At 38.0% G+C, this 24,649-nt stretch overlaps 1 pseudogene; it reads left to right on the top strand.

The window, feature by feature from the left end:
* The window catches only part of LOC101878025 (macrophage mannose receptor 1-like), a 58,510-nt pseudogene that overhangs the window by 12,799 nt on the left and 21,062 nt on the right, over window positions 1–24,649 (top strand).

The following is a 24,649-nucleotide window of genomic DNA, read 5'->3' as shown; positions in this document are numbered from 1 at the left end:
GGTTTTTGTGTACATGAAATCTTGTTCAATATTTTTTATCAAATCATTATTCTAAAATGAGCTTTTGTGCTCTACAGATACAGAATTTAAGGTTACCTTATTTACCTTCCAGCATATAAAACCACTGCAGATGGATGAGTCATATATGAAGATAAGATATACTACATCAGCAAAAAATATACCTCCATGGAAAAAGTCCAGGAGTTTTGCAGGATAAATTCTACAGACCTGGCTTTTATTGATAGAAATACTGAGAGAAGGTTCCTACAGAGAGCACTAAAAGAAAATGTAAGAAGCATTATAAACAGAGACCCTAAGGTAGAAATGCTTTCGACAATCTACTTGCAAAACTTCAATTGCCTCAGAAGTAGAGTCATCAGCATTTTCAATAATGAAATCCACCTGAGATAGATCTACCACATTCCCCCTAAATGAGCCCTTTGGTCCCATGGGATTTGGTCAGTCCTGCTCTGTGCCAGCTGTGCTGAGGCCGTGAGACAAGCTAGTGGACAGAGCAATGTGTGAAGCTGCCAGCTGTGCTGGCTTGGAAAGTAGCTGATAGGAGAGGGAAAACTGGAGGTCAGCACTAGAATGTGCTGCAGTCCTGGAGGAAGAATCAAAGATATGTACCAGCTTCTGACGCAAATTTGCTTCTCTCCTACTCCATCCTAAGAGCCCTCAATGCTGCAGGACTCAGCTGTGATGTTCTGGATAAAAATTTGGTTTCTTCTGTGTCTGTGTAAACACATCATTGTGTTTAACTGTAAGCCTGTGCCTTACTGCTGTTGACTTCATTGACTTCTCTGTGAACCTAATCAATGACACATCCATTTCTGCTTGTTTTGCTTAAAATATTTATTTATTGAAATAGTGTCTTTCTGTTTTAGAAGGAATTCTGGAGTTCATCAGAAGGATACTTCATTGCTCTAAAAGTGAGTCTTGACAAAAGTTTAGGTAAGCAATGATCCCTGCAGTTCTTAACATGTAGAAACAAAACCAGTGTTCTGTGTAGCTGGAGGTACTAAATGTGTTGTTTTTGAGGGCTCAGGGCAGTCCTACATAACAAGTATAAAGCAGAACAAAATAGTCCTAGAATATTCTAAAGTGCATTAGTTTTTCCCAAAAAAAAAATACGAAAAGAACACTTTTTTCTTGAGTAAACATTCACCCAAAGAGAGGCTTGGCAGCTGTACTGTTCATGTGCACTTTCTCAAGTTTCTGTCAAAGATTTCCCCATAAGTTGGAGTGATACTTTACTATGTAGGATTTTATACCTATAAATGCACACACTTAAACCATGTTCCACACCATAAAGCCGAGCTTTAATTGTGAGGTGTTAATTATGATTCTCATCTCACAATAGAAGTGTATTAATTAATAACTACTTGTATATTTTTCTTTAAGCTTTAATTCCAGTAGCTTATGTGGCTTTGGCACCTCATGAACCCAGCTTTGCAAATAATGAAGAAAATAGTGTGGTAATGTTCTCAGAGCAAGGTAAGTAACAAGATTAAAGTATTAGATTTTATTTGTTTCTGCTTGGATTATAACTGATGCTGTCAAGCTTCTGTCAGCTGTCACACAATCTTTTATGGTTGTTTTCTGCAATTTCTTTAGAGTGACAAGCCAGGAAGTTGCAGTAACTGATGAAAATACCAGTCAAGGAAGAAATCTGTCCTTAGAAGTGGTTGATTTTAGTACGATGTGTAATTGAATGCAGATGTCTCTGGATTTTTAAGACTGATATTACACCTTTTTATAGGGTTTTTCATTCTCTCTGAGTTTGAATGGGCTCTGTCTTCACTCCTATGAACTTAAGAAAAATTTATGACAGCTACATGTAATTGGGGGATTGAAAGTACAAACCAATGAGAAAGGGAGAAAGACAAATACATCTAATGACCTAAGACTCTTACATGCTTGCAGTTACTCTTCAATGTAAATATCTTGTAAATCCTAGAGCTATTTTTTTCTCTTGGTGGTATTTCTATAACTTAGCTGAGGCTAAAGAGTCTCAACAGCATACATGTAATGAAATTAATCTCTCCATTTATGTTTTATGAATAATTCACTCAGCAATCCCACCTGATTTTCTGCCTTTGTATGGAGACACCAACACGGTTCGTTTTTCTAAACACAGGCATCTGGTCTGATTGAGATGCATCCCTCCTTCTTATTGATTATTAGTTATTGATACAGAAAGGAACAGTTATCCCACTGGTCCCTCACATACCTACCTGCTCTGCATACGTGGCTGAGCATTCCTGATCTTGTCTCAAACAATGACAAAAGTTTACATGTGAGAAGCTGGATTGGACCATAAGGGAAGCATAAAGCTTGAGTTGACAATAAGATGTAGCTATCGTAAGCTAGACCTCTGAATTCTCATTATGGTCACATGGAGATCTCACCTGAAGAGCCAGCACTGCCCAAAGAGCAATTGGTTTACTCCAGCACAGTATTCAGTTGCCTATATGTAGGTGTCTGCAGCCACCTGTGATGCCCCAGAGTTGCCCCACCTGACTGAAAGCTTCCCACAGAAACAACGCCATATCTATTGATTCTCTGCAGGTACCTTGCATAGCCTCCCAAATGGTACTAAGTACCTCTGTTTAGACAAATGAATCCTGCCCTAGCTCTTTATTGACTATAATAGTAGCTTAGAAGCCTATCTTGACAACTGAAATGAGCTATCTTAATCTGTAACCTGAATCCATAGATAACATTATATTAACTTGAGAAATTGGCTCCCAGAATGTGGTACATATTTCATAAAGCATGTTTGAACACTACATTGTGCCTTTATCTTGATCCAGTATTTCAGATCTCATCCATTTCTGATCCATTTTCATTTCAAATTTACTTGCTGGTGTATCTCCCCTGCTGCCTGCAATGTAATGATGCCATAGCTTGAACAAATTATAAACAGGTACACACACTGTGGAGAGCCCTGGATAAGGAGCAGAAAAGTAAGGCAGTTCAAATTAAGCACAAGTGGCTACAGCTGTGCTACTATTGGAGCTTCAAATGTCTCATTCAAAGCTACCATGGTTACTTTGCTTTCAGATCAAGATGCAGCCTGAAATATAAAACACAGAACATTGTGTTCTCATAAAAAGATGAAAAAAAAACCAAACAAAAAACCCCACAACCCCAAAAATCTGCAAAAAAAAAACCAACCTAAAAATAAAATGGTGTTTTGGTTTTTTTTTTTGTTTGTTTTGTTTGCTTTTTTATCATGCTTTTCCTCCCATAATTTTCCTACCTTTTGGTGGGGTGGGGGTGGGGAGGGAGAGGATGGAGAAAGTAGAATGAACATGAAGTTAATTGATGCCCAGAGTATTTCTTCTGAGTTACTGTCCCTTTCTTCCTAGTCATTTATTATGTTTTTCAATTGCTAGATCATAGTCCAGTAACTAACAGTGCTAAGCAGCTGAAGTCCATAAATATCTTCTGTTCCTAAAAAATAGTTGAGTGCATAAGTGTGGTACAAGGCTCTATTACTCATTTTGAAGATCTATGCAGTAGAGATTAGCCTCTTTCTAACTCAAAATTAGAAGCGAGAAATTATTATTACAAATACCATACCATCCTGACTTACTTACTCAATCTGATTATTTTTAGATGGCATGACGTAAATGGTGGTTCCTCCAATAAATTCGTATGTGAAAAACATAACAGTTCTGTTAATTTAACATTTGCTTCTCTGTTACTTCCTGGAGGATGTCCAGAAAGCTGTTTTTTCTTTAATAGCAAAGTATGTCAACAAGCATGTTCAGCAAATCATGTAAAGCAGTGGAACTGTACAAATTAAGGGGTTTTTGGTTATAAAATAAATCTGGAGAGTAATTATCCAGTCATAACATGCTGCCTGGCTGGCTGGGCTTTTTTAGAGGCGTCTATAGCATTTACTTTCGCAGTGAAATACAGTAGAAATAGATGTGTGCTGAATAAGTTTCAGAGGATGTAGTTTGTGCAGGTTTAAGAAAACCCATCCTCCTCCCTCTCTCTTGTTTCATGTATTTATGTTAGAAACAGAACTTTGTAAAAGTCAGTCTTTAAAAACAAAACAAAAAAATAAAATAAAGCCCTTTAGATGGAATAGCTTAGAGAGAAGGTATTTGAGCAATCCCTTTGGCTTGTACAGGGTTCCCAAAGCTTTGAATTCAGAGAGATGATGCCAAACTACAGTTGGTTTGAGTTTGGTTTTACATTCACACATGGCCTAGAAGTCTTCATTGCTGTAATAGAAGAATTTGTATCAATCTGAGCTGAAGCTCCATTTGCCAAAGTTTGTGTGGTCTACGTTATATATACTGGCCTACAGCTGCATCCTCAGAGTGTTAGGTCAATGAATCAAAGGCTATTTCATACACTTTGGTGAGATGAACATTTCTAACTGCAGTCACTGAAAGCAGGAGAAGGCACAGTAAGGATGACTCTCTGGAGCTGTGTCACCCAAAGACACCTTTACTTGGTATTAAATGATCCCTCTGTTATTGCAGGAAGCAGGCAGAAAATGTGAAAAGGGATTACGTACTTGACATCATTACAATATGCTCAGATGATACTAGACTCCTGGATTACACTCTCTGTGTTGAGAGAGCCTAAGTATCTCCCTGGGTAGACACTCATACTTTCTATTCTTGAGCTCTGTCACTTATTCTAGCCCTGACTTCTTTTTTTGGAGAAACATACATCCTATATGTAGCTAATTGATATTAGTCACATACAGCAGTTCCCGTCTTTGCTAGTTTGAATAAAGTACTTGTTTTTTTCCCAGTGTTTCAAAATATTAGCTTTGAATATGACAAGAAAGCTCACGTAGCATGCTGCATGAGATCCTTGTATCTTGTATGAGATCTGGGAGGAAACCTGGCTGCCATACCGAATAAGCAAGTGCAAGGTACATATGTGCTCTAGTGAAATCAAAAAATACTAATCTCTCACTAAAGAAACTGTAATAAATTATGGGATTATCTGATGAAATTGCTTATTAACCTGGTCAATTTAGGCTTTCTTTTAACTCTAAAGCTTTCCTCTTCTATCATTTAAAAGATACCACAACTAATGTTTGGATTGGGGTGAATGATAAAGAGTCCACATGTCTTTGAACAGATGGAAGCCCTGTTTCCTACACCAACTGGGTTAATGGTGCACCAGAAAAGAAACTATTCTACTTTGACTATGATGACTTGGAAACATTGACAGGCACTACTGTGTGAGGTACAGGAAATTTAAATAACCTGTTTATTTTAGGCAGCTATATGATTTTCCTTGTCTTCCTTCTCTCTGCCACCAGGCTTGCACTTGGAGTACAGGTGCTTCAGCTCACCACCTCCTAACTAACTTTTGTAATAGCTGGGTATCTTCCCCTCTCCTTCAGACAGATTGAGTCTTCATCGTGAAGCTAGGTGGGAAATGGAGAGATGATGCCTGTCACAATGAGAGAGGCTATATATGTCAGATGAATTCATGTGAGCTCCATTCAACCCAGTTTCCTAAACAGAAAGAGCATCTCAGGTAGATAAGCTTGAATATATAATCTGATGTGATTTCTTTCAGCTCTGAATCTCATTCTGAGCATTTCAGGCTTTCAGAGCTCCACCAGTCTTAAGCTTAATTATAATTTGTTCCACAGAAATTGCTGGAGAAGAGCTACTATCTTAATAGGAGTTTTGTACTGAAATAATGGATAATACTACAGAATAATAGATGGAAATGCATTTCTTCTCAATGAAATAGGAGGCTTTTAGGCATCCTCTTTAAATGCAGTGCAAAACCATGCTCTTGCAGTGATCTGCCTGTACACCTGGCTGTCTCTGAACAAAGCATTAATTCTCTCTTGACATTTCAACTGAATGCGTGTGATGTCTATTAAAATGTACAGCCTTTTGGCTGTGTCTTTATTACAGAAGTATATTGATTTTTTTTTTATTTTCACTTTTTTTTGTACCAAACTGAGTAATGAATGTTGACTCTTCCGCTGGAGAACTTTAATTATGCAAATCCCTGCTGCCCAGCCATATAATGGGAATAGAGAAGGCAAAGCACAGATAACAGTATGCTTTACCTTCATTACAGCATCAGTAAAATCTATTCCCCCCACTTCAATCAGCTCCTGTAGCCTGTTCCTTCTCATAGCTAACCTGCTTGTAAGAACTCCCTCTCCCTGCACAGTAAACATATAGTTTTAGGGTGGCATTTTTAGTTTGCTTAATTGCAGTTATAGCTCTTCTGAATGCATTCACATTTCAAAGGAGGAAACATGCACTGCCTGACTTGAATGTAGAGGCAATTGTTCAGGCAGCCCATACAGGCAGGCTAACAACTTTGAGTGAACAGGGAGTGGTGATCAATTAACAAGCATCAAAGTCTCAAGCTCTGTGACAAGAGGGTACAACACTAAATGCCTTAAACATCTAGGCCTATGTCCTCTCTCCCAGTGATCTGAAATAGGTGTATACTCAGATATCCAGATTTAATCAAAATATCTTAATGAATGGGAACTCAAATATCCAATTTATAAGTCAGTCTGCACTAGTCAGGTCTCTGACTAGAGTACATTCTCTACTTAGCATGCAGGATTTCACTTGTTTTTCTTACAGTGACAAATTTGTTTCATGTTTTACAACAAGTTTATTTTGGGCCTTTTTGGTTTGGCTTTTCCTTTTGGTGGTTCTATATTTACTTGTTTATTTTTCACAAATTGTTCATGATCTTAAAGAAAGATTTTTGAGTTATTGTTAATATTGGACCTTTGATCTTGTTATAGTTTAAGCTATTTTTTGATAGCTTCCATGCTAAAGATGAGTGGTATGTTGTAAAATCGTGCTTTCATTTTTAACTCCATAGTTACTATACAGTCTTAAGTACCAACAACAAATCCATCTTTTGCCTTTGCCCGTTATGGTAACAGTAGTTATTCAATCATCTCATCCAAAATGCAGCGGGAAGAGGCCAGAAAAAAAAAATCTAATGAAAATCTGTAGAACTTGCTAGCCTTTTGGATGCCTATATCCATTCATTCCTGTGGATCCAGATGCTGAAATATGGAAACCCCGTATGGATTGGTCTTAACAGCAATATGGTAAGTGCTGGACAGATGGGAGGTGCAGGTGCTTGTTGAGGTCTCTTCATAGACCCGCAGAGTGCCCCATTCATAACAGTGCTAAAACAACTGTACTCTGAAATGGCTTTATTGTGCATATATGTAGCTTTGTAGTGGCTCTGTTAGAGTTCAAAGACTTTCATGTACCAGATGTAGTGAAACATCACAGAAAAGATTAAGTAGGTGTCGTGGTTTAAACCAAGTCCACACAGCTCGCTCACTCACTCCCCCCCTTGCTCCCCCAACTCCCGGAGAGTTAGGAAGGAGAATCCAAAGAATGTAGCCCCCACGGGTTGAGATAAGAACAGTTTAATAGCTAAGGTATAACATAAATCACTACTGCCATTACTACTACAAATAATAATGATAAAGGAAATAACAAGTGAAGAGAATACAGCACCTCACCAGCCACTGACCCATAACTCACCCACCCTGCCCGACCGAACACTGACCGAAACCTCCTCCATCCCCCCAGAGCTTCAGCCCTTCTGGGTCTCTCCCTGTTACATCGTGGGTATGACGTGCTATGGTATGGAATACCTCATTGGCTAGCCTGGGTCAGGTGTCCTGTCTCTCCTTCCTCCCGGCCTCCCCTCCTCCCTGGCAGAGCATGAGCTCAGAAAAAGGCCTTGAACAAACCAAACACCCGAGCAGTAACTCAAAACATACTTGCTATCAGCAACCGTTCTCAGCCCAGAAGTCAAAACACAGCACTGCACCAGCTACCAAGAAGGAGAAAAATTACTGCTACTGCTGAAACCAGGACAGTAGGTAGCAAGAGATAAAAGTAGAAGCTCTAGAAAATGGTGAAAGAAATAAAGATGCAGACTGAGAGCCACAAAGAGAGGATGTGCAGCTATTGTTAAGCGGCTGTTAACCATTCTGAAAGTCTAACTCTGTTATATAGAGTGCTACTTATGACTATTATTATATTAATAAATGTTATTATGAGTATTAGAGAGATATTTTAAGATTCTGACTTAAATTTCAAGTAAGCTTTAGTCACCAAAAAACTCCCAGTTTAAATTTATGTAAATCAGAGCAGAGGAAAATTCTCTGTAATTGTGTCTCTTGATATGGGATTTAGTAAATGAGCCTCATCTGAGTTACTTACCATGTTATAGAAGTTTGCGCTACTTCAGGAAAGCCCTGCTGAAAGCAATGCTCTGCTGAATACTGTTCACGTGTAGCTTTTGTGTAACTCAGAGCACCCAGTGACATTGCTTAGAACCGTGAATGGTGTTTAAGAAAGAAGAGTAGCAGAGGGCTGCTTTTTTGCTGAACTCTCAGATAGGACATACATAGGACACTGTATTTATGTGTCAGAGCTTTTTAGGCAAAAAAACGTGTTAGCAGAACTACTTTGATTTCAGACTGGCAGCTATTACAAATGGATGGATAGCTGGAAAACCAGGTAGACTGAATGGGCAGCAGGAGAACCAAAGGCTTGTGTCTACTTAGATCTTGACAGTACTTGGAAAACAGCACCCTGCAATGAAAGCTACTTTTCAGATTGTAAGATATCAGATGGTAAGCAAATGAATGTAATAATTTTAAAGATACATTCTTAATTTCAGTAGTCTGCCTAATCCTTCAAACTCTGCTCTGGCTTGGGCTAGAACACTCAGAGAAGTGTGCCCCATGATACCACCTACCTCCCAGCAGGATGTGCAGGTTTGCTTTGAATGATAGATGAATTCAGGCACATGAAAGCTTCCTGAGCAAATGAATATGGCTGCACTGCTTTCATGGTAGTCATAACTGTCTGCATAAGTTGAAGCTCTATATTTGATATATTTTGCTTTCTGAGATGTGAGCATAAATCACATGAGATTGTACTGTAAGTGCTGGGAATGTGCACTGATGGTATGGACTGCAGCAGCTGGTTAAATTCCCACACAGATATCACTGACCCAAAATACAGGCAAGGATTTCACTCCTATTCACTGTTGCTAGAGCTAAAGCAATTGTGACATAGATAAAAGGACCTTGGGAATGTGAATGGTACTTTAACTCTTTGTAGAAGCATGTTGAGGCTTGGTTTCTTGTAGAATTGTGTAGAATTGTATTGTTCTCTCTTATATAGGTTTTAAGGCTACATAATGTAGTCTCTTCCTGATGACAGATCCAAGATAGATTTTGCCCCTTGAGGGTGGCTTCCAAGTTAAACTCAGTTGTACATTCTGTCTGCATATGCAGTACAAGCTGTGGACAGATAGATGTGAATTGCACACGTGATCAGAAAGAGACTAATTTGGCAGAGGCATGGTCCCTTGTATAAAGTGACAACACATAGAGACCAGGCAGCCATAAAATATGGGACTGTGGTAATCAATGATTTGTTAGTCTGCAACAGCTTTCTGTGTTGTGAGAATGCAAATTCAAGATCTATATCCTGCCTCAGGGTTTGATTTCCTCAGAGTACTGACAAGGCAGTTAATTAGATGTTGCAGGATGTCATTTATTCCTTGTCCTGAGATTGGAGAAATAAGATGTATTACACTGTTGATTGCCTGACTCTTCCCGTTGTCTAAGCTGAAGGAATATAGGAATAGTCAGGATTTGGAGGTCCAGCAAGTTAAAGCTAGGTTAGACTATTTACAGACATATCCTACTCATAGTGCAATGCCGGTTTCAAACCATATGGCTTCTTTAGCTATAGCTCCTACTGACCCTGCTCAGATTCCTGGTGACTGTCCTGAAGCAGCTGACCTCTGATCCTTCACCATGGCCACTGCTACTACATTGAAGCATCAACTGGGACAAGCTGGGCACTGGTGTCCCTCGAGTGTGCTTGATTAGGTGAGAGCCTTCATTATCAACTGATGAGAGTTGTATGAAAGTTTATACAAAACTCACATAAAAATATAAAATCATTGATATAAAAAAGTCATTAGAAATACTTCATTTACCTACCCCAGTAATTGAAATTTGACACAAAGAAAATAAACTGACATAAGAGAATCTGTGCAGCCTTCTGTCTTCCCAGGGGTGCAGCCTCCCCAGCTGTAGAGCTCTCCATCAGCTCCTGGCTTCTGGGCACCATCCTGGGGGTAGTGGTGGGGAGCATAGCCACTAAGCACCTCGAGGTCTCTCCTCTCCTAGAATCTATGGGGAAACCAGTGGGGTAATGAGCAAAATGCTTTCAAAAGTTATTGTTTGTACAGACTTGAAAGAAGAGGTCATTCCAGTACTTGCTCACGTAGGTTATGGTTATTTGCTTCTTAATGCCTTTCATGTGCTACCTTGGTTTTGGTAGAAAACATGGATGAATCTGACTTTCTTATCCATACAGTGCAACCACTTGGAAATACAGAAGGAGGCTTCTGGATAAGACTACCGAAATATGGATGGCAACGTCTTATATTCAATATTTGGTTGAAAAATTAGGAAATTGGGGATAGATACTTAAAAAAAAAAAGACACAATCTTCTGCTGAAGAATGGGTTATTTCTACATTTTTTGAGTCATTTGCTGAGTTGGAAGTAAAAATATCCATGAGCTAGATAGATTTTAAAATTTTTTTACTCTGTATGTTGCTTTTTAGGCCCATGGTTGTGGCTAGATAATACAGCACTGGACTTTGTCAGCTGGGATGAGAGTTCAGTGTGGAACATCACTGTGTTGATATCAATGCAGTTGCAACAGATCAGCTGTGTTGCACCATCTGGTTGTTGGGGCAACATTGATTGCTCTTCTGATAAAGGATTTATCTGCAAAAAAACCAAAGGTAAGTCCTTAATGACTCAGACCTTAATGACAGAGCAGATCTATTTACTAGTAACTGTTACAGCCATCCACCACGTGTCTGGAAGTAATACACCCTAGATGTATGCATCCTAGGTTGAGAAAGAGACTTGCAGAAACCTCTGGAATATGTAACACAGACACAGACTGTATACTTTTAGCAAAACACTCAAATTTATGAATTCTAATGAAGTGTAAAATTATTTCTCTCTGATATTCATTCAAGTGGAATCAAGTGGGATTTCTCTACAGCAAAAAAGTAAGAGTCTTCCTATGAGAATTTACAAAGCTCTAGATACATGAAGAACTTTAACCAAGTTTTCCCAGATCACCCGCTTTTAGAGAACAAGTCCTGCTGACGGTTACCGGGATGCATGATTATAAATCAATCCCATGGTGCCTTTCACAGGACGTGAACACTCACCTATTATTGGTCAACTGGACTGCTGAAGGGGTAACCCTGAGCCAAGAAGCTCAGAAGTGACTCAACTTGTGACTAACTTTGAGAACAGGTAGACAGCTTTAACTAGTTGTTAAAACTTATGTAGATGTATATGCATTTTTTACATAAATCATAGAATCATAGAATAGTTAGGATTGCAAACTAGTTTCCAAACAATTAGCATCCCATATCCATATCTAAAGCATGCATTTTCATGAAATTCTTACAAGCATCCACTGCATGCGTTGTGTATCACTGTAATCAAGATTGCTAAAACCACATTAGCTTCAGCAACAGAGACCTGGCTTCTGGCCAGCAACAATTTGGAGCTGATTTAAATTGAGCAGACTCCAAGCTCAGACAGGAGAGAACAACTCCTCTGTGTTTTTCATGGTTTATGTGGTGTAAAAAATTACTAAGGTTTCTCAAAGTTATATAGATTCATTCGGGGAAGGAAAATAATGAAGAAACGCACTCACATGTTCATATCTCTGTTTGGCCACTCATTTTCTTGGCTATTCTTACCTTTCTTGGAGCTGATGTGTCAGTTTATTCCTACAAGAGGAAAAGACAAAACCAACTATCAACAGATTCTGGCAATGAAACACTTCTAAACTGATGTGTTGGTGACTGAAAAATTGGTGAAAATGGATCCCCTGGCATGTGCTTAGTCAGAGGATCAAGTTATTTGCTAAAATAAAGGATGTACCTTAAAAGTCTCTAGAGAGGATACCTGTAATCTTAAATGTTTTCTCTTTTTTTGCAGTAGCAAACTCTTTTGTCTCATTTTGCCTCACAAACTTCACTCCGTTAGACCAGAACTTTAATTATTCCTTATTATTATCAGCATATTTTATTGTTCCTTATTCTTATCAAAAGCTGTTTCCTATTATAAAATGGTGCCTCATATACTTAGCTCTTGACTTAGCTATCTCAGGTAATTTTGGCATAGAAAACCTTGACATTTAGATTTTCTGCTATGGAAAATACAGTTCATACCAGCAAAGTATATTAAGCTCAGGTGTAGGTTTTGGTCTTTTTTCTTTCAATATGATTGTTAGCAATAGTGTGTTCACTAACATGAATTAAAATCTTCTCACCCTTAAATAATTCTTCATTTTGTTAATGGTTTGAAATAAATGAAGTTATTAGTATAATTTTCAGCTTCAGCCTTCCCTGTGAATCAAATGAAAAGAAAGGGGAAGTGAGGTGCTCCTGCCTGCACAATAACTCTTCTGTCAATAACTAGGACAGTTTCTCTCCCTGCCACTTTGAATTCAGCATGAATATGCACCAACTTGCCATTTTTTAATGCAAGAAAAATGAAATTAAAACTAAGGAATGCAACAGATGATACCACACCAGGAATCTGCAAAAAAGACTAGATGTTAAAAAAACATCTGGAAGCAGTACAAAATAGCATTAGGTGACCATGGAAAGCGGTACAAAATAGGATTATGTGAGCTGCAAATATAATTCAAACACTTTATGAGAAAAGTGCTTAGCAATGAAGTTTCCTTTCTAAGCCCTGAATTCCCTTTTCTTGGCATAAATACAATCAAGAAATTAACATGCTGGTGAGAACAGATCATTGCACAAGTGAAATGCGCCATGCTGAGCACTGACCCCAGAAAGTTTGTAACAAGTGTCAAACTGATTTGGCATATGAAGGGGCAACTCTGAAGTGCTCACTTCTTCTTCTAGCCTATCTCAGTGCCTGCACTAATCTCCCACATCAGTCTGCAGCCTTTGGGAGCTGAATCTTCACAAGCATCCATTTATACAAGATGGGGGCTAAAGCCTGGTTTTGAGTGGAGCACAACTGGCACTTCATGAGGCAGAGAAGGGAACTAGGCTGGAATTGTGTCTTCCAGGTGTTTTCTTTTGGGATCCTCCCTGTTGGAGTAATCTCATTTTGTGATTTCAGATGTATCTGAAATATGATTTCACTCTGTAAACTCAGCTTTACGAGTTTGGGCTAATTTTGCAAGCCTTGCTCATACTAAGCTGTCCCTGAATGTCACATTAAAATAGTTATTATTAATCTATTGTATTCCTACGTTTACTGAAATCAGGACTTTAAAGAAGATATTTTGCTCTTTTTCTATTTTCTAACGGTCAAGTCAACAAGTTTAGCCAGTTCTTGCAATAATTTGCCTTAATGCTTTATACACAAAAGCAAATAACATAGTTGCTCATCATATAAGATCTGTTCAGCTTCTATATACATATCACTAATGGCTCTTTCACTTCTCACATATTTCAGTTTTGTTATCACAACTTCTTTTAATTTCACTGATGTAAATAAACAGAAGGAACAGTAGGACTTGTTTGGATGTGAATGTTTGCCAGCACAGCGTTGCAGCCTAGTTGTACAAGAATTGCTATGACAATATATTTCCACATGAACACTCTGCTCAGAGATTAAAAGGAGCTTTTCCAATTTAGCTTACATTTGGCTTTGCCCTGGAACATACTCATTAGGAATTTCTCAGGCAGATGAACACATCCTTTTGCTTTACAAAAGTATTCCTGACAAGCTTTTCCCTACTGTTACAGGGAAGCTTACCACTAGCCTATAGCATGGAATATCTTCGCTTCTTTCAGATCTTTGACAAGTAGCTATGAACAGCCCAGCTGCAAACTGTGATCAAAGGAAGTAGTATAATAGTGCAGAAAAAACACAAAGTGAGCAATAATTCATAATACACTGAATACTGCAGATCCTGTGAAAATTGCTTTCTTCTAGATGCATAGAGCTGTGATGTCATAGTGATGTACTGAACCACTGTGGATTGTTTTCCGTTTTTTCTGAGATGTAAGGGTTAGAGCAGAGACTGTGTTTTTAATGAATGATACTTCACGGCAGGTTTCTTGTTACCAACTCACAAGCTGCCTTCTTTAGAGGCCTGTCCCATGTAACACCCAAAAATCTGACCTGTATGCAATACTAGCAAAGTCCAAGAAAAAGGCAGATGTCACCACCTCCAGTTACAAGGATGGAGACTTCAGTTTTGGAAGTTATTTCTCTTCAAAGAGTGTAGTGTTTGCAATGTATACTCCAGTTATGTCAAAATACCATCTGGCAGGATATGTCCTTATTTAGAGTACAGCTTTATTCACCAACCCTTTGACACAGAAAAGGACCTCTCTCTATCTTCACTTACAAGGATTTCATAGTCTTCTAGTCCAACTTCTGCTAGAGGAATGAAAAGGAAGTTACATTTGCAATGAGTTTCTCCAGGTTCCTACTTTTTCTTTCCTTCACGCATGGTTTCTTAGAGTCACTGGGTACGTTTTCTGTTGGTTTTGTGTTAAACTAGTTATGAAAATGTTTTTTCTTGGGCAGCTTTACAGTTTTTACGTATAGACTGACTATTTCGTATTTGTTCTCAGATTTGATACATGATCTAAAGATGTTTTATATTATCCTGGCAGTTCTTGATTCACAGAATAAAAAAAGGGGACATATAGGGAGATGTTGGGAGAAATGGAGTTTACAAAAGCAGGAACTTTAAACTGGAATTCCATTCTGTGGAAATATTAAACTAGATACATGTATGGGAGGGTGGTGAGAGATAGGGAATCATGGAGCAATTTCTATTTATTCTGCCCACCACACCTATGGTGCAGTGATCAGTAAAAGGGTTTTGGAGCCATGTTTTCATGATAGCTGTGCAAGTTTCTCTTTCTGCTTCAAGACATGAGGTATGAGATGAAGAGCTGGCTCCTCCCTTCAGCCTGACCCAATTAGATGAATACTTCCAAACTGAAGATGTATAGCACTCTTTGGGTGTTGCCAGAGAGAGAAATGGTAAAGCAGTAATGTATGTAGAACTGAGTGGATGAATGTGCTTGCATGACTATCATATTGACAGCATATATTAGAAATTTCAGGATAGAAGGATACTGTGATACATATATGTGATTGTACTGTGGTAGCTTAAAAAAGTGAAGCATTGCTAGCCTTAGAGAGTCAAAGTTGAGGGTGATTATGCAAGACTTCTCCAATGCAGAAGTGTGCAATTGAAACTTAAAGGTTTTACTGTGTAAATATGCTCATGACAACCTGTTCCATATTCTCAATGGTCAGCTATCCTTTTTCTTTAATTAATTAATGAAAAGATGGAATGATAAACCTATTGAGCTATACAGAATACAACAATGAAGTGAACTCACTTTTGTCTGAGATCTACTTGTGGGTTTTCTGCCTTTAGGAAACACATTTATCAGCAACATATCATCCCAGAATTTGGCTTTCCTACAAGGTATATATCTCAAACTCTAAATGCAATTTGTCTTTGTGGATCAGAGACATGAGTAGGCTCTTTGATATCTCATTTTGTGAGACTTTAGTGCATGGCATGACCAACACGAATTCAGACCAATATCTTCCTTTCAAAAAATTCCTATTGCTCTTTATTCCTCAGGCATGCCTTGTAGGTCAATTATCACTTAAACTGATACATACTGGTTTTTCCCCCTAACATCCATTTCCTACCTTTTTCTTGTCTCCTATTGCCAGCCTACATAAAAATTCTATAGCTAAAATTATCCTCCTTTCCCATTTTTATACTATATCTTTGACACTATATTATGGTTGGATCCCTCTACCTTAGGACACAAACCTTTTCACTTTTCTCACCAATTGACTTCCTACAACAGTTTCATAAGGTTTTGTGAGCTGTTCTGCTAAAAAGACTGCAGCTGATCTGCACGCTGGTACTACACAGACTGTCTTTGTAGCTCCTCCAACTATCAAGGGCCAGGTTCAGCCACATTTAAAAGAGCTGCTTCTCTTGATGATAGGCTAAGAGGAAGTTCCAGCCCCACAGGGATGAAGAGCCTCCAGAATCATAGTTCACCTATGTACTTACTTTCCTTCTCTGACTTCACCCTGGAATCTCTTTTTTTCAATCAATCAACAGATATGTTTGGAAACCCATTTACTCCCTTCTGAAAAAATTAGAAATTTAGAATAATGTTTATGATTTAAAAGTTTACATTTTTTTTTTAGTTGATGCCTAATCCGATTTCAATTTTTCTGGTATATAATACCATGCAGCTAATTTTTAGAAATTTTGCTTCATTACATACTTCATTTATTTTTAGTTGATGTCAATCCTCTAACAGCAGTGTTCTGTGTCACTTCTTCCAGATGACACAGATTTTGGACAGAAGATGTTTCAACTGGCATTCACTATCAGATAAACTCAGAATCAGCTCTAACATGACATCAAGCAAGGAAAAGCTGTCAACAGCAAAATGCAGAACTACTAAGCATCACAGTGATTTGTGAGCAAGCATATGTAGGAAGTAAAATGATATAGAGCAAGACCTTAAAATATGCTCCTCTAGAGCTTTAGACTATGAAATTGGCTGCCTTGTCTTCTGTCTCAGTGAAGAAGACAGGGTGTCATGGCTGGTTCAGCAACTGCCAAAAGGGGGATGGTCTGAAGTACCCTTCTACTAGCTGATGGTTTTATATGAAGAGTTGGTCCTAAACCTTTATGGGGATAAAATGGCCACATCCTACCTTTGTGCTCTAGGTGGGAGCTACATAATCTTCTGCCGTCTGTCCCAGGGGGAGGGTTTCCTCCACTTGACTTTGTGTTGGTGCACTCATTCCTGAGCAGGGCTATGGTCAAAGTTACATATTTCCTTTGTGTTTCAAGGGTTATTAATCTTTCTAGGGGAATGTATGAAGATGGCTAGATTGGTGCTAATATGGGTACATTGACATACATAAACTCCAAATAACTCCAGTGGATTTCAAATATAAGTATTATGGTACCAGTTTGATTATAAATGGTGTGAAGGAGGCTTTGAAGCCAATCACATTGAAAATATCTGGCAGCAACTCACTGGCACACTGTTGTCTTTTTGATGTGTTTACTCCATGAAAGGTGTTACAGAAATATTTTAGCACAATTCCCCTATGAAAATACGCTATATTTTACATCTCTTATATCGTCATGAAACAAAATGAGAGAAATAAACTCTTATTTAAGTAGTGAAACAGGATGCTGATTTGCCCTTTTAACTACTGAGATCTCTGCCAAATCAATATTTATTCATTTACCTATTTTACTTTCTAACCTGTGCAACTCAGTAAAATGGAAATTAGTGGTCTGGGGCTGGTTTAAACTAAGAAATATAAATTTCTTATTTTTGATTTAATTTCTTTCAGATAGACTTGCTAAGAATGAGAATAGGGAGAATAGGAGAATAGGGACCTTTTTTTTTCCTAATTTATCGCTAACTGAAAATTTCAGTCTTTCATTCTGAATTGGATTGAACACTCTAAATTTCAACAGTGGATGGCAATGGGCTGGTGGCAGCCCTTTCAGACATTTAAACTGGGCTCCAGGTAAGAACTGTGTCTGTTTTGTAATCTTTGACTGGATTCTGATAAGACACCAACTAACAAAACTGGCATAGCTACTTTTATTTCAGGAAAGGCCATTTTGAAGATCTAGGTTATTATTTTAGGAATTACACTTCCAAATTATGAAGTTCACTGTGGCTGTCAGCTAAAGCAGCCTCTTCTATTTTCTCATCTAAGCAAAGATCTTGTTTATGAAAGCAGAGTATCATTTGGAGTGATCTGTAACCCCACAGATCAGAGATCAGAATTTTTCCATAACATGTCCAAGATTATGAATATAAACAAAATCTTCCAATGGTAGCAAAATATTTAGAGAATAATGGCACTATGCTGTGTAGATAAATTCTAAATATTATTGAGAGACTTGAAGAGCCAGCTTGTAATTCTTTAATGGTTTATGCAAAATTTCACTGGGCCACCTCAGGGAAGAGAAACAGAGGTGGGTTTGTGGTGCTGCTGACACATAGGGAATTCTTTTGCTTATTGTTCTCTTGGTCCTGTGTTTGCTTTGTGCCCCAAGTATTTCAAGCCATCTCTTGTTCAGAAAAGTTACAGGGTAGTAAACGAATAATTAAAATCTGCTCTATGTTTCCGAAAATTCTGTATCAAGAATCTTCCTTTGCTGCTTACAGAGGTTTTTTACACACTGCAAAGAAAGGAGAAAAACTATCAAAATCTTGAGATACACCGGGGAGATAATAGAACTTAAAACTCATTATTTTTAAAGCTTGGAAGTTTTTGACATGGTCAAGTTCTAGCTGTTCTATTTGTGAGCACCCGGATATCAAGAACTAGAAATTTCTCAGTATTATCCTGACACAAAGTCATTGACAGGTCATTACTTCACTCTCAAAGCATAGACCAAAACCAGCATACAATAAATTACAGCAGCATTTATGCTGTAGGGGAGGGCTTCTTCATATCTAGTATAGCATAAATCAGAATAAGGTGATGTTTCTACGGATAATATGATGGTTTTGTCAATCTTTTTAATTTAATTTTGCTGTGATTTCCTATTTTCTCTCTTACTCAAAGGAAGTCATTTCCCACCTCCTGGGAAAATCTGTGGAGTGATGAATCCCAGAAAGAATGATAAATGGGAAAACCAAGCATGTATCAGATACTTGGCTATCTCTGTAAAAAGAAAAGCCTCAGTTCCACATCTTATATCATATCCAAAGGTGAGTTAACTAAATAAAAAAGATTTTTCTTTGACTTCTAGAAAGAACAATCTGTAAAGATTTGCAAATTGTAAAAGTTATCCAACATTATTTTTCAACCAAGATGTTAGGAGCCTTTGAAAAACACAGCTACGTATGCACATGCAGACATTTTATATTGCTGTTGTCCTCCCATTGTGTAATTGACATTCATAGGAGAATATAACTATGTTTTTCCATCCCTCTATTATTCATTCTCGCAGGATAGACAGAAGCTGCTCTGTCATGGTAACCAGCACCAACAATCAAATTTGCATAAATACATTAGAAATCTTACTCTCATTTGTTCCAAATGAGCAAGTGCAGTTTCTTCAATATTTATGAAAAAAAATACTCTTCTGGTGACAATAGTATACAATGCAATATATTCATACAAGCAGAGCAGGAGAAGCAGCAGTATTGATAGAGGCTACATTTCAGCCATGGGTCATCCTGACCTACAGCTTTGATGACAACAACATGGCTATTAACATGCCACAGACATGTGGGATCCCACAGATCTCACATGTCTGTGGGATCTCATGTCAGCAGATCCCACAAACAGGAGGGATCTGCTGGAGGCTGTCATCTTGGAATTGTACAAAAGCTGCTTTTAAAGATGTGGTTATATTAAAGCAGAGAAATAATTTCAGAGAATCTTTATTCCAGTATTAACCTGAAAAAGAAATGCAGGATCTATTTTTAAAGCAAGCTTAAGGTAAGCTTTTGAAGATATTTAAGGATATAAGTAATAAAAAAGCTACTGAGTTAATATGAAGAAGAGACTTCCAGCTCTGGGCTAATTTGCAGTGCTTACTGACCTGTAGTTTCCAAGAAATTACTTCACACTTTTCCATATCTAAAAATAATGCCAGTCTTTCAGAAGGCATTGAACATAAAGCAGAGCCTAATATTAGCTGCCACAGGCAGAATGGGAGACCATGGTACAATGACTGAACTGCTCTGAGGGACAAAGATGGGAGAGACTGATGTCTTCTTGAGTCTCTTTTCTGTCCCGGAACATTATTTCAAATTGCATTTCTGACACAGTGTAGGCATTTTTCAATGATTCTTTGCTTAAAGAGACATAATTCTATTTGCATATTTAGCATACTGTGCCTTAATGATATTTGTTTTTCATTTGAATGTATTTTGCATTTCTAACGACAGCTTTATGTTTATTCACATAGTCCCACTTTTGTAAAGAGTGCTCAAGGGATCTCATTCTAGTGTCCTTTATTTTCTTCCCACAAAATTGCTCTGAAAAATTACATTTTGATTTTAGAGGAACTGAGAGCTAATGAGTGCACAGACAGTTGGTGGCCATACCCAGGTCACTGCTACAGCATTCAGTGGGAGCCTGGAATATGGAAAGATGCTCTGACTTCATGTAAGAATCAAGATGGAGATTTGGCAAGTGCCCGCAACATTACTGAATACGGCTTTCTAGTGTCACAGCTTGGTTACAGTGAGTATATATGTAGGCCTGTATTCTGTTTGCCCTATCTGTAACATGAAAGCTGGGCTTCATATTAAATATTAATGCTTACTCTGAGATGTTACAAGTGGAAGTCTGAATCTAACTTATGAGTGCTCCTTTATGTGTTGTTGTTGCACAAACATGGAAGTATATTTATATTTATCAAGGAATAATCTACATTGTAAAATGTCATAAAGGAAGAAAAGAAAAAATTTGTGTGCCTTAAAGAGACACTAAAGACAACTAAAAATCGCACTTTGGACACCTTTATTCTACGGCAAGCATCTTCAGAACTGAGCTCCAAGCTCAGAAGAAATTTAATTTTTTACTGAGATTAAATCCTCTTGCTGAGGTTAACCACTTGCTATATATCCTTCCAAGAAAATAATATATTTTCACTTCTGACTTTCCTTGGATATGTACCAACCAGTCCTGATGCTTGCTGCACACGCTGGACTTGGTGAACACCCCTGATGGGACATTACAAGCTGTCTAATGCTTCCCTGTTAGGGAGATGTATTAGCAGATGTCTTCATGGCTTGGGCTCAGTATGATTTTCTGAGAGATGTGACAGTCACAGCCACTCATTGTCCTACCCTTCATGCTAGAGACCATTATGTTGTTCTAAATCTCCAAAACTCAAAAAGTTTGTAAGAGTCCTCTGCCAGCCCTAAAGAGCCTTATGTTTATTAAACTCCGCATTTCTGTATGGAATCTGAGACCTTTTCATTATAAACCAAGATACCAGTTACTGCAGATCTGAGAGGAAACCAGCATTTGTGTTAAAGCACGAAGACCACCTCTCATATATCACATGCCAAATTCAGCAGTCCCTGTTTGTTATGCATGAGAAAACATTCACCATACTGCACTGTGCACCATAAGCAAACTTATTTCTTTTCATGCTTAAGATTCAAGAGAAGAACTATGGCTGGGACTGAATGACCTGGAGACTAACTTCTATTTTGAGTGGAGTGATGAGACTCCTGTGACTTTCACTACATGGCTGTGTGGGCCGTACACGTACACAGGTCGTCTGGAGGACTGCATTATTATGAAGGGGCAGGTATAACCATGCAGTCATCTTATAGTAATGCAAAATAATAACTACATCAGTCCAAAATCACCATTATATGCTTATCCAGGAATCATTCTATATCTTAACTTACAACAGTTTTCTCTATAAATTTGGCATCAAACAGAAATTCATTTGCTCTTTACTCTGAGGGTGGTGAGGCACTGGAATGGGTTGCCCAGAACAGTTGTGAATGCTCCATCCCTGGGGATGTTCAAGGCCAAGTTGAACAGAGCCTTGGGTGGCAAGGTTTAGTGTGAGGTGTCCTGCGCATGGCAGGGGGGTTGGAACTAGGTGATCTTGGGGTCCTTTCCAACCCTAACTATTCTGTGATTCTATATAAAAATTATAAAAGAAAGAAAATAATTTCAAAACAGGAAAAGAACAGTTTTTCTGTACCCTGTTCCTACTGATGGCCTTAGTTGGCTTGTTTTTCCAATCAAGAAATTTTTTTCCAGAACTGACCTTTTCAGAAAATCTTATTGGTCAGCACAGTTTTCTCTGAGAGCAGGAAGAAACAGGAGTGTTCTATTGATACTCCTACTTTCCCCACTAACAACCACTGACTGGATTCCTCCTGGCTCATAAAGTCTCCTCAGACATTGCACTTAGGGATGGCAGGGGTAGCTTTAGGGAGCTGTGCTTGTGTGTGATTTGATTTCCGTATTGCAATATTTTTATATTTCATTATGTCAGATCCCACAGCTCTGGAAGGCTGGAGCTGTAGCTCATCCCTTGAATGAATCACCGGCTCATTCTGGGGCAGTTTGCACAGTCCCAGCCTGAAAAGCACTAGCAAATAGCGCAGTGACTGTTTTTGAAAAGTCATGTGCACCTGCAAGAGATGGAAGCAATGACCTCAATGACATCCTTTAAACAAAAAAAGGCTTTCTGTAGGAGCAAACAGCAAAACCCTACTGCTTTAGTGTATAAACAGATCAGCCCAGCCCCATGGTTTTTAGCTTAGCTGCAACAAATTTAATATCAAGTATTTACACACAAAAGAGCAGAGCTAATTTCTGTATTGAAATATCTTTCAATTTCACATAACCTTGTATTTGTCACAGGGTTGGAAAAGATATGGTTTTCACTGTTACTTGGTGGGTTCTACACTTCTGACATTCTCAGAAGCAAGTAAGACGTGAACAAAGGTTATCTAGCTACGGCGGAAACCAGCTATACTTCAAAACCAGTACTTCTGATGAACCAACTTGCAAAACTTGTCCTGTTTTTGAACTCTTTAAAGTGCTTTATCAGTTCTTTAAAAAAAAAAATTGTAGTAGTTAGCCAAATAAAATCATCCTTGCAGGGGAAAAAAAAACCCAAACAAACTCTGTTTTAGGGCTTTCTACATAATCTATTACACCTATATCTATTATATCTATGCCTATTATACCTATATAAGTATATATAAATATATAAATATTTATATAAAATATTTTCTTTATTATTATATAAATAATATTTATTTTTTATTATATTTATATATAAGTATATTTATATATAAATAGGTATATATATACCTATTATATCTATATGTATATATTATGAGTTAAACAGTTTTCCCTTGTCTTTCAATTCCTAATTAAAGCAACTTCTGTGTGTTTTTATAGGTTGGTTTGTTTTGGTGGGTGTTTTTTTTTGGTTGGTTTGTTTTGTTTTCTGTTGCAAAGTAGTTACTACAATTTTAATCTATTTATGATAGGAAACCTTTACCAGAAATATTTTTCTAAGCTACCTTCTAAGCCAATTTCTAAACAAATGCAGCAAATCTTCTCCAGGACCTACCATACCACAGCCAAATGTATTATCTCCAACCTACCCATACATCAGTCAGGTTTTGCAGGTTTCACGGCTTCTGAAGAGCATGACTGCTTTCAGAGGTGATGGCTATCAAAGCTGACAAATTGATCCTGACTTGGTGGTCTGTTTGAGGCACCTCAAAGATTTGGAAAGACAAGGAAAATAGCAGACTACAAGTAGAAGCCCATGTGAGTAGTTGCTTGTGACATTTCACAGAACTGGGGAGAAAGGAGAAAGTTGTCCCTAACCAAATTCTTTTGACTACACTTAAAAGACTTCTGTGGCTTTGCCTACACATTCCTAGGGCTCATGCTAGCACAACGATGCTACCTCTATTTGTATCACTTAGATTAGTATTGCAAGGTAATAAGTTGTGAAAGAACACTCTTTTCCACTTCAGAAATGAGCAAGCCTGTCTGATCAGTCTGATGGGGCTGAGGTCTGACAAATATTGCTGGATCAGTCTCTCCAATGCAAAAGAACGAGGGAGTTTCAGGTGGAGCAGTGGTGAAACTACTCTCTTGACATGCTGGAACACAGTAATGCCAGGTAAACTCTGTACAGGCTCAACCCTTGTAATAAGAGTGCAGCTGCAATCCATGCAGCCTTTTGTTTCCATCCCCTAGTGTTAGAAATAAGAATAAAGGGTTCCTTTTGTGCTTGTAGCTGCAGGTGGCCATTTGCCATCAGAACTTGTGTTTGACGCCAGTGCAATAAGCACTGTCACAGCTGAGTGCCAGGTGTTGTGTAAGTCAACCTCTTGCAAAGTTGTACAGAAACAGATTTGTTTGTACAAAAGACTGAAGGTGATACTGTGCAGGAGTTAACAAGGTCCATGGGCTCTTTTTTACCCAACTTTTTTAACACCAGTTAACAACAACTCATCAGATTGAGGAAAATAAACCATTTTAACCTACAAAGTGTATATTGAGAAATCAGCAGTGAACATCCAGTTGTTTTGCATGTGCATTTCAGCAAAAGTGATTAGCATCTATATGGAAAATCTTCCATATAGAAGAGTATGTATATACGTATGCATGCATTAAAACATAATGTTAGCTAGTTATGCCTTAAAACAAACTTGTTGCACTTGATATCAGCCTTCTTGAAATTTAAGTACCTAGGTATTGAAAACCCCTAAGTAGTTTTCAGGACATCTGCTACATATGTAAATAAAATCAAGTGCCATTTGCCCTGTGATTTCCCTGAGGTGGCAAGAATAGGAGGATTCGTATTCTGAAGCTGAAAATCTCTGGTTTTGGCAAATATGTGTCTGTGAGATTCATTGGCCTATATCTGGGCTCCGGTGGGAAGCATTAAAAATAGTTTTATATCCAGAATGGCTTTTAATCTGTGTGATCTGCATCTTCTTTTTCATAATTTTCTATGAATAAAAGCAAAGGT

Source organism: Melopsittacus undulatus, chromosome 1, assembly GCF_012275295.1.
Source record: "Melopsittacus undulatus isolate bMelUnd1 chromosome 1, bMelUnd1.mat.Z, whole genome shotgun sequence".
Taxonomy (NCBI): domain Eukaryota; kingdom Metazoa; phylum Chordata; class Aves; order Psittaciformes; family Psittaculidae; genus Melopsittacus; species Melopsittacus undulatus.
This window is presented reverse-complemented; position numbering and strand designations above follow the sequence as displayed.